This window comes from Leopardus geoffroyi, chromosome C2 (assembly GCF_018350155.1).
Source record: "Leopardus geoffroyi isolate Oge1 chromosome C2, O.geoffroyi_Oge1_pat1.0, whole genome shotgun sequence".
Classification (NCBI taxonomy): Eukaryota; Metazoa; Chordata; class Mammalia; order Carnivora; family Felidae; genus Leopardus; species Leopardus geoffroyi.
In genome coordinates this window covers 136,829,938-136,844,860 of record NC_059333.1, presented here as the reverse complement: position 1 = coordinate 136,844,860, position 14,923 = coordinate 136,829,938, and the positions used below count along the sequence as shown (strand labels likewise).

The window sequence follows — 14,923 nt, the reverse complement described above, 5'->3', positions numbered from 1 at the left end:
ACTAGATGTGGGGAAAATGTCAATGAAAGGTTCTTCTTGCAGAGCCTACAGAAAGGGCCAGCCCTTCTGGCACATTGAGTACGGCCGTGATTGTGGGCTTTTGCCCTCAAGAACTGTAAGACATAAACTTGTGCAGTTTGAAGCCACTAAATTTCTGGTGGTTTGTTATAGGGGCAATAGCAAACTATTACAGTTATTAAAACAAACAAAAAAACGAATGTATCAAAGCCTAAAAAAAAGGAACAAAGTTACAGTCAGGATGCCAAAATTCATGAAAACAAAATAATTCACAAAAGTAAAACATTAATTCTAAATGTATTTTAGCTAAAATAACAAAGGCAGCATACCACAGTGGGCTCAGGACAGCTTGTTTGAGGCACCAATAGAGCATGTTTCTGAGAATCACGGGTGTGCCGACTGTATGCATGCCCACGTGCCAGGGAGGAGCTTTGCACGTCTGCTGAATGGCGCAGAGCAGTCTGGTTCGAGGAATTCGCACTGAATTTGGAGACCTCAGTACATCCTAGCAGTGTCATAATTTTTATTCATGAATGTCAAATTTTTATAAAGTCATAGTAACTAGTATGTCTTTAAGCCATTCAAAAAGAAAGTATATATAATTCTACATTACTTTCCTGGAAACATAGCATCAGTGTTTGGCTCTAGGAAGTCCCTGTAGTGGGCGACAGACCACAATGAGAGATACACTGGACAGAATAATTCCTCTCTTTTTTTCCCAGCTTCAATGAGATTTAATTGACCTAAAACACTGTAAAAGTTAATTTTTTTTTTAATGTTTACTTACTTTTTGAGAGAGAGACAGAGCACAAAGCGGGGAGGGCAGAGAGGGAGGGAGACAGAATCCGAAGCAGGCTCCAGGCTCTGAGCTGTCAGCACAGAGAGCCTGATGTGGGGCTCCAACTCATGAACGGTGAGATCATGACTGGAGCTGAAGTTGGCTACTTAACCAACTGAGCCACCCAGGTGCCCCAAAACATTGCATAAGTTTAAGGTGTACAATGTGATGATTTGATACATGTGTATATTAAGAAATGTTCACCATAATAATGTTGTTAACACATCCTTCACTTTACATAATTACCATTTTGTTGTTGTTGTTGATATGGAGAGAATATTAAAGCTACAATGTCACACAGTACCTTTCCAGTATATGATAGAGAATTGCTAACTGTAGTTACCATACTGTACCTTAGATCTCTAGAACATACTCCAGAACATCTCATAGCTGAAAGTTTGTAGTCTTTGACCAATATATCCCCATTTCTCCCTCTCAGGCCTTGGCAACCACCATTCTGCTTTCTGTTTCTATGAGTTTGATGTTTTCAGATTCCACGTATAAGTGAGCTCATATGGTGTTTATTTTTCTTTGAGTTATTTCACTTAAAGTAATGCCCTCAAGGGACCAGGATTTTCCTCTTTCTCATAGCTGAATGTTATTCCATTTATATAACATTTTCTTTTTCTGTCCATTCCTAGATGGACACTTAGGTTGTTTTCTTATCTTGACTATTGTGAATAATGCTTCAATGAATGTGGGATTGCAGATATCTGAAGATAGCAATTTTATTTCCTTTGGATATATACCTAGAAGTGAGATTACTGGATCATGTGGTACTTCTGTTTTTGACTTTTAAATTATTTATTTATTTATTTATTTATTTATTTTAAAAGTCTATTTATTTTGAGAGAGAGAGAGAGAGAGAGAGAGAGAGAAAGCGAGAGCAAGAGCATGCACAATTGGGGAAGGGCAGAGAGAGAGAGAGAGAGAGAGAGAGAGAGAGGGAGAGAGAGAGAATCCCAAGCAGGCTCCACTTTGTCAGCACAGAGCCCAACTTGGAACGCAATCTCATGAACCATGAGTCCGTGACCTGAACCAAAATAAAGAGTCAGATGCTTAACCGACTGAGTCACTCAGGCGCCCCTCTTCTGTTCTCATCATGGCCATTCTAAGAGGTGTGAGGTGATATCTCATGGTGGTTTTGGTTTGCATTTCCCTGATGATTTGTGATGTTAAGCATCTTTTCATGTACATGTTGGCCATTTATATGTCTTTTTAAGAGAAATGTCTATTCAACTCCTCTGACCAATTTAATGATTGTTTTCTTGCTATTGAGTTGTAGGAGTTCTTTTGTAGTTTAGATACCAGTCCTTATCATATATATGGTTGGCAAAAATTTTCCTCTATTCTGTAAGTTACCTTTTCATTTTGTTGATGGTTTCCTTTCCTGTGTAGAAGCTTTATAGTTTGATGTAGTCATATTTGGTTTTTGCTTTTGTTGCCTGTGTTTTTGATGTCATATCCTAAAAATAATTGCCAAGAAAGATGTCAAAGAGCTATTCCCAAAGTTTTGTTTTTCAAGGAATTTTATGATTTCCTTTATGATTTTCCTTCCTTTAATGATTTCTTAAATTGTAGTCTTTAATCCATTCAAATTCATTTTTGAGTGATGTAAAATAGATGTCTGGTTTTATTTTTCTGCCTGTGGTTATCCATTCTTCCCAACGCTATTTGTTGAAAAGGTTATCCTTTCCCCATTGAGTATTCTTGATTGCCTTGTCAAATATTAGTTGATTGTATATTGAGCATTTATCTCGGTTCTGAATTCTGTTCCATTGGTCTATGTGTCTATTTTTATGCCAGTACCATACTGTTTTTGCTACTGTAGCTTTATAATACAGTTTGAACTCAGGAAGTGTGATACCTCCAACTTTGTTCTATCTCAAGATTTTTTTTTTTGGCTCTTTAGGGTCTTTTGTGGTTCCATACAGATTTTAGAATTGTCTTTTCTATTTCTGTGAAAAATTCCGTTGGAAATTTGATAGGGATTGCATTGAATCCATAGATAGCCTTCGATCTTTGGCCATTTAACGATATTAATTTTTCTGATCCATGAACATGAGATTTCTTTCCATTTGTTTGTGTCATCCTCAATTTCTTTCATTTAAGTCTTCTAGTTTTTGGTGTACAGATCTTTTACCTCCTTGGTTACATTTATTCCTAAGTGTTTTATTGCTTGTGATGCTATTGCAAATGGTATTGTTTTTTTAAATTTCTTTTTCACATATTGTTTGTTAGTATATAGAAATACAACTAATTTCTGTGTGTTGACTTTGTGTCCTGAAATTTTACTGAAGTTGTTGAGTAGATCCAACAGTTTTTTGGTGGGTCTTTAGGATTTTCTCTATATAAGATCATATCATTTGCAATGAAGGATGATTTTATTCTTTCCTTTTGATTTGGATGTCTTTTATCTCTTTTTTCTTGTTTAATTGTTCAGCACTATGTTTAATAGGAGTGGTGAGTGTGGGCACCCTTGTCTTGTTCCTGATCTTAGAGGAAAAGCTTTCAGCTTTGTACCATTAGTATGATGCTAGTTATTGGCTTGTCATAAATGGCCTTTGTTATGTTGCTGTGTATTCCTTCTATATCCAATGTTTTGAATATTTTTATAATGAAAATATGTTATATTTTGTAAAATGCTTTTTCTGCATTTATTGAGATTATCACGTGATTTTTGTCTTTTGTTTTATTTGAAGAAGCAGTCACCTCTTCAAGACTTCATGGATTGGCATCCATAAAGAAAGGCCTTCACCCGCAGGTGGGGGCATGCTGGAGTGTGCTTTGACCCTGGTTCTAGTCCTGCAGGATGCTAAGTACAGGGATGTGTAGGGACTCTTGGTTCAGGAGGGTGTGATGTTAGGCTGCTTGGGTCCATAGCATTGACAAGTGTGTGGTCCTTGTCAAGTGTTGTGGGGCTCCATAGTGGTTTCAAGGGCTGTTGGGGTCCTCAGCAGTGCCTCCAGGTCCAGCAGCTAGGGCCGGAGCTGGTTGTGCACACGCACTGAACTGTGGGGGCCAGTTGCAGTTGCTTGTATAAAGAGAAGGACTGGGCCAGGGCCAGCAGCAAAGGCTTGGGTCAGCTGTGGGTACACTGGCAGCCTCGATGGCCCTGGCTGTTGGTGTACCAGCTGCAGGGTCTCCCAACAGCATGCACAGAGCAGTGGAGGCTGCTGACAAAGATCGGGTGGGGGCATGCAGGTGCACTGCTGGGGGGCTTGCTGTAAGTGCATGCGGTGCTATAGGCCAGCAACTGGAGGTAGGGCTGAGTCCAGGTCCACAAGCAGCTATGTTGTGGACTGTCTGTTTGTACTTCTATGGCTGCAAGATCTCACCATGGGCACGCTCCCAGCAGTAGAAATGGCTGACGGGAGCCAGACTTGTGGTGTGCAAGTGCATGGCTAGGTGGGCTCGCCCCGAGTGTACACACAGTAGTGGGGGTTAGCTGTGGGCGTCTAGAGTGGTATTTTGCATTCATGCAGCTGCAGAGGACTGCCTAGTCCATGCCATGCCATGGCTGCTGGCCTGGATCCCAGACTTTGGTGGGGGGCTAGAAGAGACTCAGATGGCTGGTATCTGTTGAGTGTGAATACCTGTGAGGTAAAGATCAGTGAAATCTGCATGCGTCCATAGCTGTAATGGTCATTGGTTTCTTCAGGGGTGAAAGTAGCTGTGTTCTCTGCAGAGCAGGGCACTAGGAACCATGGTCACTTCTGCCCATGGCTGATATTGGTAGCTCCTGCCCTTCATCCTTGTTCCTAGCCAATTCTATATGCCTCAGCTTTGTCAGTCTCTGCATGGAGTAAAAACCAAAGTGGTCCCGAAAGGCTGGCAAAGCTCGTCACTCACTCTGCTCTCCCTTTTCTGGGGGGGGGGGGAGAACTCTTTCTAGTTGGGGAGTTACCTCTTGTGTTCATCAGAACCAGTCTGGAGGATGGAATGATGGGGCAAAAGGAAACAATTTTTCCTTCCCTTTTCGTGTGGTTATTCTCAGGTTTTTTGTTCCATTGTGTTGCTGAAGTTTCTTGGGTGGACTCCTGACCTCTCTCAGGGCTGCTCGTGTTTGTGGATAGCTGTCTAATTGTTCATCTTTGTCAGGGGTGGAGGCTGGGGCTACTTTGCCATTTGGTGATATCATTCCAGAATAATTTCTATGATCCCTTTTAGTTTATGACTTAAGAGCCATAGTGAAAATTCTGCACTTTCTTAGAAAGTTATGGTAGGTTATTTCCTATCACACTTCCCCTGCAGTATGCCTCCATTTTCCCCTGAGCTGTGTTGCTGTATGGAATACAATTCTAGAATTATAATCCATATGAAGGGGAATGAGTGTTGAAAAGTACCTTCATGGTCAACTGTCGTAAAGTTCTGTTTCCCTTCCCTACCATGCTGTGATGCTGGACCATGGACTAGGAGGACATCCTGCTAGGGGTTCTCATTTACCCAATTAGTGGCTTTTAAATTTTGGTGTCCATCAGAGTCATTGTACATAGGTAGGATTGGTGGAATTGGATTCTTGGACTTTATTTCAGATTTACTGAAACAAAGTTTACTGGTGTGGTGCCTGGAATCTGTATTCCCCCACCCTCCCCCCCAAGTTTCCTTAGATGATTGTGACATGTCTCTAAATTTGAGAATCATTGTGGCAGATAGCAAAGCTCCGTGAAGCCACAGAGCATATTTTATTCCTCTTTCTATTCTTCAAAGCTCTGATGCCTGTCCGTGGTACTATATTACCAGTATATATTTTAATGGATCTGCAGAGGGGTTCTTGAATTACAATGAAAGTAAGATTTTTAGGTCTTCTCAGGGAGGAATTAAAATGTTATTACATGGCTACTATTCATTGAATCCTACTTTGTGCCAAGTATTTATGTGTATTATTTCTAAAACTTTTACCAATCCTAAAAGTTGGGTGGGAACATTCTCTGCATTATAGAAGAAGAAGCAAGCTCAGAAAATTTCAGGGGTTTGCTCAAGGTGAAAGAACTAGAAATTGATGGAGCCAGATTCAGACTCAAATCTTCCTGAGACCAATGTCCTTTCTCTTTCTATCAAATGATAGAGTTATAACTATTCCGGAAGAGTTGTTTTTAACTCCAACTCCTGGAACACCATTTGTTTTCTCCATTAGTGAGATTGAGTATAAGAGGAGAAAGGGAACCAGGAGGAGAAAAGGGAATTATTTAGTAATTTTTTCAGTAGCTTTGAGGATGACCTGATAATGAGATGTAGATTTTGGAAAAGGAGGATAACAATCACTGAATGAAAATTCAGCCATTAGTTGGGAGCCAGCGTCATGGAAGGAACTGAGTCACATAGCTAAAATTGATGCACATATTAGGATTTTTTTCTTTGGATGGAACACCACCCTTAAATATTAATTGGAGCTGAAAGAAAGACTTACATGTTAAATGATCATTTGATGTACAGAGATTTACCTTCCTCCTTCTGGCAGCTGTTCCTTAGCATCTTTTGTGCCTCTCCTTTTCTTGTTCACTTGCTGGCATTTGGAAAGCGTGGTTGTCCACCCTGGGCCTTCTGCATCCATGCACTCTCTCCGAGATCATCTCACCAGTCCCCTGTGTTTGAAGATCACTGAACTGTTCACCAATGCCAGGTTTGTGTATTGTCTGTGCACGACACCTGCCCTGGGACATCTGATAGGGCATCTGCATCTTCACGGTTTGAAATAGGGCAGGGGTTTTCCACCCCACTCCCTGTTCTCTTCTCAGATGGAGTCCTTTCCTAGCCCAGTGAGGGCCACCCAGTTATGAAAGCCATTCGCCTACTTATAAAACAGCTTTTCTGTGAAAACAAGAAGCCTGAGAGACATCTTCACTTTTCTCCTCTCCGTCACCCCTCATATCCGGGGATATCCAGGCCGGGATTGTCAGTGTTCCCTCTAAAATATTCCCCCAGTTCCTCCACTTTGTTCTGTCACCATCGCCGTCTCCTAACCCAGTCCCCATTGCCTCTGACCTACTCTCCGGAATTCCATTTTTCTTCCTCTGTAACTTGTTCTCCATAGTGGCTTCATAAAAACATAAATCAGTCCCTTGCTTAAAACACTTCAAAGGCTTCCCTCAGAACTTAGAATAAAATCCAAGCCTTTGAAATTGTCTAAAGGCCTTGCATGGTGCCTCTTTCCTACCTTTCAGATCTAACTGCTTCTTTCTCACTCTTCTCAGAGCTCCAGCTCTACTGGTCTCTTTGCTGTTCCTCAGACATGCCAATCTCTTTGCTGCCTCTGGTCCTTTGCACATGCTTTTCCCTCTGTCTGGAATATTCTTTCCCCACTTTGCCTGGTAAGATCTTCTCACCCTTTCAGTTTGAGTTCAGATATTACCTTCTCACAATGGACCTACCAAAATGCTCTGATTATCCACTTTTTTTGTTGTTGTTGTTACTCTACTGGGATTACTCTTAAAATTTAACAGAAACCTTTACATGTATTGTTCTTGTGTATAGAGTTAATTAGTGTCTATATAGCCTTCCATTAAAACAATAAAAAATGTAGTATGCATTTGTCTTCTGCTTCCTCCTCTTTGCTCATTCCTGTGTTGATTTTAACTGGAGTTTAGTGTCAGATTATTTTGAATATTTTAACAAACGATTCTTTAGATTTAAGAATACATTTTTGTAATACTTCATATGGCTATTTATTCCTCTGAACTCCATTTTCTTTTTCCTGAAGTTCAATTATTCATTTTTTTCAGGATGGATTTGTAGGTAACAATAAATTGAGATCTTTCATGAAAGATAGCTATATACATTTGCTAAAACTCATTGAACTATACTTAAAACTTGTACATATCACTGTATGTAAATTACCTCAATAGAAATATAGTACTGGGAAAAAATTTAATGCATGAACCAATGGATACAGCTGAGCACTCAAGCTAAAGAAATTTCTCTTAGAACACAGCACAAAGAGATAGAGATAAATAAATGGAATAAATGGATAAATCTATGAATATGCAGTTAAGAGACAACAGATATAGAAGTTGTAACATTTGATTAGTAGGAGTTTTAGGAGAAAATATAATCTCATGGATTGAGAAATAGAATGAAGGATATTCTCAGAGAAATAAAGGATATTTCCTAGAATGAAAGACAGATGCAAAGGGCCGAGTATATATATATACACACATACACACACACGCATATATATATATATTAGTATATATTATTTTATATTTATATATAAATATATTACTAATTATACATGTTACTAATTAGTACATATATTACATATATATTTACATATATATATTACATATATATATATATGTAATATATATATACATACTTTAAATCTGCATTTAGACACATAACAGTTATAGTTGAGAATATTGGAGTGTCAGGCTGGCTCAGTTAGCAGAGCATACAACTCTTAATGTTGGAGTCATGAGTTCAAGCCCCATGTTGGGCATGGGCCCTACTTAAAAAAGAAAAGAAAAAGAGAAAAAAAAAGCATGTCGAAGTTGGTATGAAATTTCCTCTGTGTATCAGACATGGTTTTACTCATAGGACAGTATATTGTATGTGTCATGTGTTCATTCAACACTAACTTTTGAGCATTTCCTGTGTGCCAGGCATTGTGCCAGATGATTAGGGACTTAGAGGCATACGAGAGATGATTCTTGCCTTAAAGAAACTCCTGATCTGAAATCAGGGGGCAATAGACAGGTCAGTGAACAACTGCAGCCAAAGGCTGTTCAATGGACCAAGAGAGTCTACACATACACAGATGGGGCAGCACAAGGCGGGTCATCAGTCTGGTTAGTGGGGTAAGCATGTCCCATTCAACTGAAGTGAGAAATCTAGAAGCGAAAAATAACATGAAAAGAATTGTTTTATCATTTCAGAATACAGTTCTTTAAATTGCTTTAGTAATAAGGTGTGGGCGTGCAAGACTGGCGGCAGAGGAAACACACGTGTGACGTGTGTTGGCTGCAGTCTAGTTACTAGAATTAACATGTGGTCACTAGAGTGATGCACGGAGACCCAAATGGTTTTTGGAAAGCTTTCAATCACAAGCAAGTTACGTAGGTAATTTCAGAGTAAGGGAATATATATAAATATCTCTGGGCTTCAGTTCTATCTGTGAGGAAAAAAGAGAAGGACTAAATAATTTATCTAGAGTTTATAGGGAAGAATGCATTGTTTCTTTTTTCTTTTTCTTTTTGAAAATAAAACTGTTTATTGAGTACTGTGTACACTAAAGTAAGTAATATGCAGTTGGATAACATTCTGATTACTACAAAGTTACTGTTTTTTTCTTAGCTTCTGCTAGGAAGCAGAACTCAGTAACCCAAATACTGAGAAGATTGAGCCTACATGTAAAAAAGGAGTTGGGATAAAGAAAACACATGCAGGTCAAGGATTAAGATTACAGAAGTCTGTTCACCCATTTATTGCAGCAGGTCCTAAATTGCTGACATCTTTAACCATCTGATTATCATTAGGTTTCCAAGAATGAAGTTTTAGGCATTCCTTGAATCATGACCTTTTAGTCCCATTTAGTTGCATTTAGACACATTTAGTCAATCTCTTTTAGGCATTTCAACGTGTAAAGTAATGGTTCACCAGGAGGAATCTCCAAAATGTCCATTTAACTAAAAATAAAATAAAATGAAATAATAATATAAAAGTCCATTTACCTAACCTCGCTTACCTAATTACAACACACCAGGACTTCTCTAGTTTCCTCATTTGGGTGGGGAGGTTGTTGTTAGTCTTTCAGGGCTTTTGCAAATAAAATATGGATATGGATTCTGATATGGCTGCTTTTAAATTGTCCAATTTATTTTTTTTAAGTATGAAATTTATTGTCAAATTTGTTTCCATACAACACCCAGTGCTCATCCCAACAGGTGCCCTCCTCAATACCCATCACCCACCCTCCCCTCCCTCCCACCCCCAATTAACCCTCAGTTTGTTCTCAGTTTTTAAGAGTCTCTTGTTTTGGCTCTCTCCCTCTCTAACCGTTTTTTTTTTTCCCTTCCCCTCCCCCATGGTCTTCTGTTAAGTTTCTCAGGATCCACATAAGAGTGAAAACATATGGTATCTGTCTTTCTCTGTATGACTTATTTCACTTAGCATAACACTCTCCAGTTCCATCCACGTTGCTACAAAAGGCCAGATTTCATTCTTTCTCATTGCCACGTAGTATTCCATTGTGTATATAAACCACCCAAGGGATACAGGAGTGCTGATGCATAGGGGCACTTGTACCCCAATGTTTATAGCAGCACTTTCAACAATAGCCACGTTATGGAAAGAGCCTAATTGTCCAATTTAAATCATTTACTTTAAATTATCCAATTAATTATAAAATTATCTATTTAATTTGAAAGTTTAGGGCTTTAGGAAAAATTTCTTTTTTTTTTTAATTTTTTTTTTCAACGTTTATTTATTTTTGGGACAGAGAGAGACAGAGCATGAACGGGGGAGGGGCAGAGAGAGAGGGAGACACAGAATTGGAAACAGGCTTCAGGCTCTGAGCCATTAGTCCAGAGCCCGACGCAGGGCTCAAACTCACGGACCGCGAGATCGTGACCTGGCTGAAGTCGGACGCTTAACCGACTGTGCCACCCAGGCGCCCCATCTTTAGGAAAAATTTCAATTTGACTTGAAGTGACTTATTTCTTAGTTGCCATCAAAATGATGGCATCCAAGAAACATGGGCTTATCCATGGTTATGAAATTCTGTTTTGTTTTGGTGAATGTTGAAGGAAGGAAAGAAAGAAAGAAAAAGAAAGAAAGAGAAAGAGAAAGAAAAGAAAAAGAAAACCATTTCCATATGTGTTATATATACACACGAAAAAACCCCAAATAACAAAAAATCCAGAATGGTCCTTAGGCATATAGGAGTTAAATACAAATTCTGATTGAGTAATAACTATGGGGATTTCCACCAACATTTAGAAAAGCTGTTCTCTAATGCAAAGGAAATAATATATGGCCTCAAGTGATAATATAATGGTCAAAATAACACATGATCTCAAATATTCTTTTCTGATAAAAAAAACAACACAGACAGTATTTATTCAAAGTAACCAGTGCTAGACAGAGAGATAAGATGGTGGTGTAGTAGGAGGACTAACTCTAGGCTTGCCTTGTCTTTCAAACACAGCTAGGCAAATATCAAATCATTCTGCATACCCAGGAAATCAATCTGAGGATTGACAGAACAAACTGCACAACTAGAGGGAGAGAAGAATCTACATACAGGAATGTAGGATATGGAAAGATGTGGTTTAGGGGAGAAACGGATTGCAGGTGCTGCAGAGGGGAGGGGACCCCGGTCACAGAGAAAGACAAGAGAGAGTGGAGTGGATACACACAAGGAGAACGGTTCCCCAAAACCATTGGCTGAAAGAATGAGAGGGGCTGATCTTTGAGTTTTTGCAACCAGTGGGGCTCCTAAGACTGGAGTTTTAGGGGTCCGAGGGCTTGGCTGGGATAGAGCCTTGAGGGTGCTATCCTACTCCTGGAGAGAAGGCAGGCAAGCAATGCCACAGCAAATGGCGCCATCTGAGGGTTTCCTAAGGCACATGGGGAGAGACTGTCGCTCTTCTTAGAGTACATCTGTGAGAGGTGGCTTTTGTAGAGACCCTTCTCTGGGGACAAAAGAGCCAGAGGGTGCCACTCCCACCGTGCCCCCCCCCCCCCCCCCGCCGTCCCTCAGCATGGGCCCAGAGACACCTGCTGGGGTGCTGAGACACTGACCACTGACTGTTTAGCCTGCTTTGCTGCAAATCCCACCCCCCTGCGTTTTGGTGCCACTGCCCTTCTCGGTCAAACCTGCATCAGTCCCTGCACAGTGAGACCCTTCCCCAGGAGATCAGCACAGACCCCAGCCACAGCATGTCTCTGAAATTTAGAGTTTTAAAATTCAGCAGGCTTGGCTGGGATAGAACCCAAATTGCACTGCACTCCTCCAGACAGACAAGCAACCCAGAGGCAGACAGCATGAAAATAGTGATCTGAAAAATGTTGGGACACAAACATTCAACTGGCACCAGCCAGATACCTTGTCCTCAGTGAGGGGCCTCCATGCTTGCTGCTCTCAGGGAAGCACTCCCAGAAGAGTGAATAATTTCCCCTGTTACTCTTGAATACAGAGAACAAACTGAGGGTTGATGGGGGGGGGGGTGGGGGAGAGGGGAAAGTTGGTGATGGGCACTGAGGAGGGCACTTGTTGGAATGAGCACTGGGTGTTGTATGGAAGCCAATTTGACCATAAATTATATTTTTAAAAATGTCCCCTCTTGTGTCCCAGACATTCAACAAATCTAAAAGACAACCTTTGGAATGGGAGAAGGTATTAGCAAATGACATATCTGTTAAGGGGCTATTATCCAAAGTCTATAATAAACTTATCAAACTCGACACTCAAAAAACAAATAATCCACTTAAAATACGGGCAGAAGACACGAATAGATATTTTTCCAAAGAAGACACAGATGGCCAACAGACACATGAAAAGATGCTCCGCATTACTCATCATCAGGGAAATACAAATCAAAACTACAGTGAGATACCACCTCACACCTGTCAGAGTGTCAAATATCAATAACTCAGGAAACAACAGGTGTTGGTGAGTATGTGGGAAAGGAGAATGCTCTATGTTGGTGGGAATACAAACTGGTATAGCCACTCTGGAAAACAGTATGGAGATTTCTCAAAAAGTTAAAAATAGAACTATTCTACAATCCAACAATTGCATTACTAGGTATTTATCCAAAGGATACAAAAATAGTAATTGGAAGGAACACATGCATCCCAGTGTTTATGGCAGCATTATCAACAATAGCCAATTTATTTTTTTTTTATTTTATTTTTTTTTCTCTTTTATTTATTTTTTTATTTTTTATAATATATGAAATTTATTGTCCAAATTGGTTTCCATAAAACACCCAGTGCTCATCCCAAAAGGTGCCCTCCTCAATACCCATCACCCACCCTCTCCTCCCTCCCACCCCCCATCAACCCTCAGTTTGTTCTCAGTTTTTAACAGTCTCTTATGCTTTGGCTCTCTCCCACTCTAACCTCTTTTTTTTTTTTTTTTTTTTTCCTTTTTTCCTCCCCCTCCCCCATGGGTTCCTGTTACGTTTCTCAGGATCCACATAAGAGTGAAACCATATGGTATCTGTCTTTCTCTGTATGGCTTATTTCACTTAGCATCACACTCTCCAGTTCCATCCACGTTGCTACAAAAGGCCATATTTCATTTTTTCTCATTGCCACGTAGTATTCCATTGTGTATATAAACCACAATTTCTTTATCCATTCATCAGTTGATGGACTTTTAGGCTCTTTCCATAATTTGGCTATTGTTGAGAGTGCTGCTATGAACATTGGGGTACAAGTGCCCCTATGCATCAGTACTCCTGTATCCCTTGGATAAATTCCCAGCAGTGAACAATAGCCAATTTAAAGAAAGAACCCAAATGTCCATTGACTGATGAATGGATAAAGATGTGGTATATATACCACACAATGGAATATATATATATATATATATACACACACACACACACGTGAGTATATATATATATATATATAATATGTGTGTATGTGTGTATATATACTTGTGTGTGTGTGTGTGTGTGTATATATATATATATATATATATATATATATATATATATATTCATAATGGAATATTTCTCAGTCATCAAAAAGAACCAAAACTTGGCATTTGCAATGACATGGATGGAGCTAGAGAGTATTATGCTAAGCAAAATAAGCCATTCAGAGAAAGACAAACACCATATGATTTCACTCATGTGTGGAATTTGAGAAACAAAGCAGATAAACATAAGGGAAAAAAAGAAAGAAGCAAACCAGGAAGCAGACTTTTAACTATAGACAACAAACTGATGGTTACTGGAGGGGAGGTGGGTGGGGGAATAGGTTAAATAGGTGGTGGGCATTAAGGAGGGCACTTGTTGAGATGAGCACTGGGTGTTGTATGTAAGTGATGAATCACTCAATTCTATCCCTGAAACTAATATTATACTGTATGTTAACTAACTGGAATTTAAATAGATGCTGAGTTAGTCTCGGTTCATAAAAAGCATTTACAATTCAAGGACACGTCATATTTGCCTCTTTGGCCAGCTGTATCTCATCTCAATATTGCCATGTTATGACAAACATTAATTCACCACTGCTGTCTACGGCACTAATTTTTTGTTTAGGTCAAGACCTCTGGTAAAGCCTTGGCTTATCAGTGGCATCTCTTTTCTTTGATTTGCTGTCATTAGATTCACTGTCAGATAAAGGTTTTCTTTTTGTATCTCCTTTTTGAGAATTAAGAAATGCTTCAATTAACTCTGGACAATCTAAATTTTATTCAGGATCCCAAGTATTTTCAGTATTGTCAGTAAATCCCTTCCGCTTCAGGAAATACTCCACTTTCCCAGTCATTAGGCATCCATCCAGTACTTTTTCCACCAAAATTCTTCAGGCTCTGTCTTTTCCACTTTATTACTCTTTCCATTATTTTTCCCTCCCACTTTTTGCAATATATTTTAATTTCCATTTAGTTAACATACAGTATCTTATTCGTTTTGGGTGTACACTATAGTGATTCAATATTTCCATATGTTACTCAGTGCTCATCAAGGTAAGTGTACTCTTTAATCCCCTTCACCTCTTTCACCCATCTCCCCCCCGCCCCTCCCCCCCCCCCATCCCCCGGGATCCACCTCTCCTCTGGTAACCATCAGTTTGTTTTCCATAGTTGAGTCTGCTTTTTGGTTTGTTGGATGCCATTTTTTCTTGCAAGACTTGAAGAATTATTATTCACTGCCTCTAATCTTCTCCCAATCCCTGGTTTGCAGCACCTTTGGCCATGTGTGCTTTAAATCTGAGCTCCATTGTTTCTTAATAGAATGCTTTCACTTGACCTTTTATGGCTTCTGTCTAAAAAAGAGAGAATGGGTAGGTTGGATTGGTAATAAATAAATAACCCCCCCTTTTTTTGTGGGTGAAATCTGTAAGATGATGTTTAGCTAAATTTTTTCTTTGTTATTTAGCTGCTGATTT

The 14,923-nt window shown here is 39.6% G+C and overlaps 1 pseudogene; it reads right to left on the bottom strand.

The window, feature by feature from the left end:
- Positions 1 to 8,552: 8,552 nt before the first annotated feature.
- On the bottom strand, positions 8,553 to 14,394 carry LOC123610407 (annotated as a pseudogene).
- Between the last annotated feature and the right edge of the window lie 529 nt (positions 14,395 to 14,923).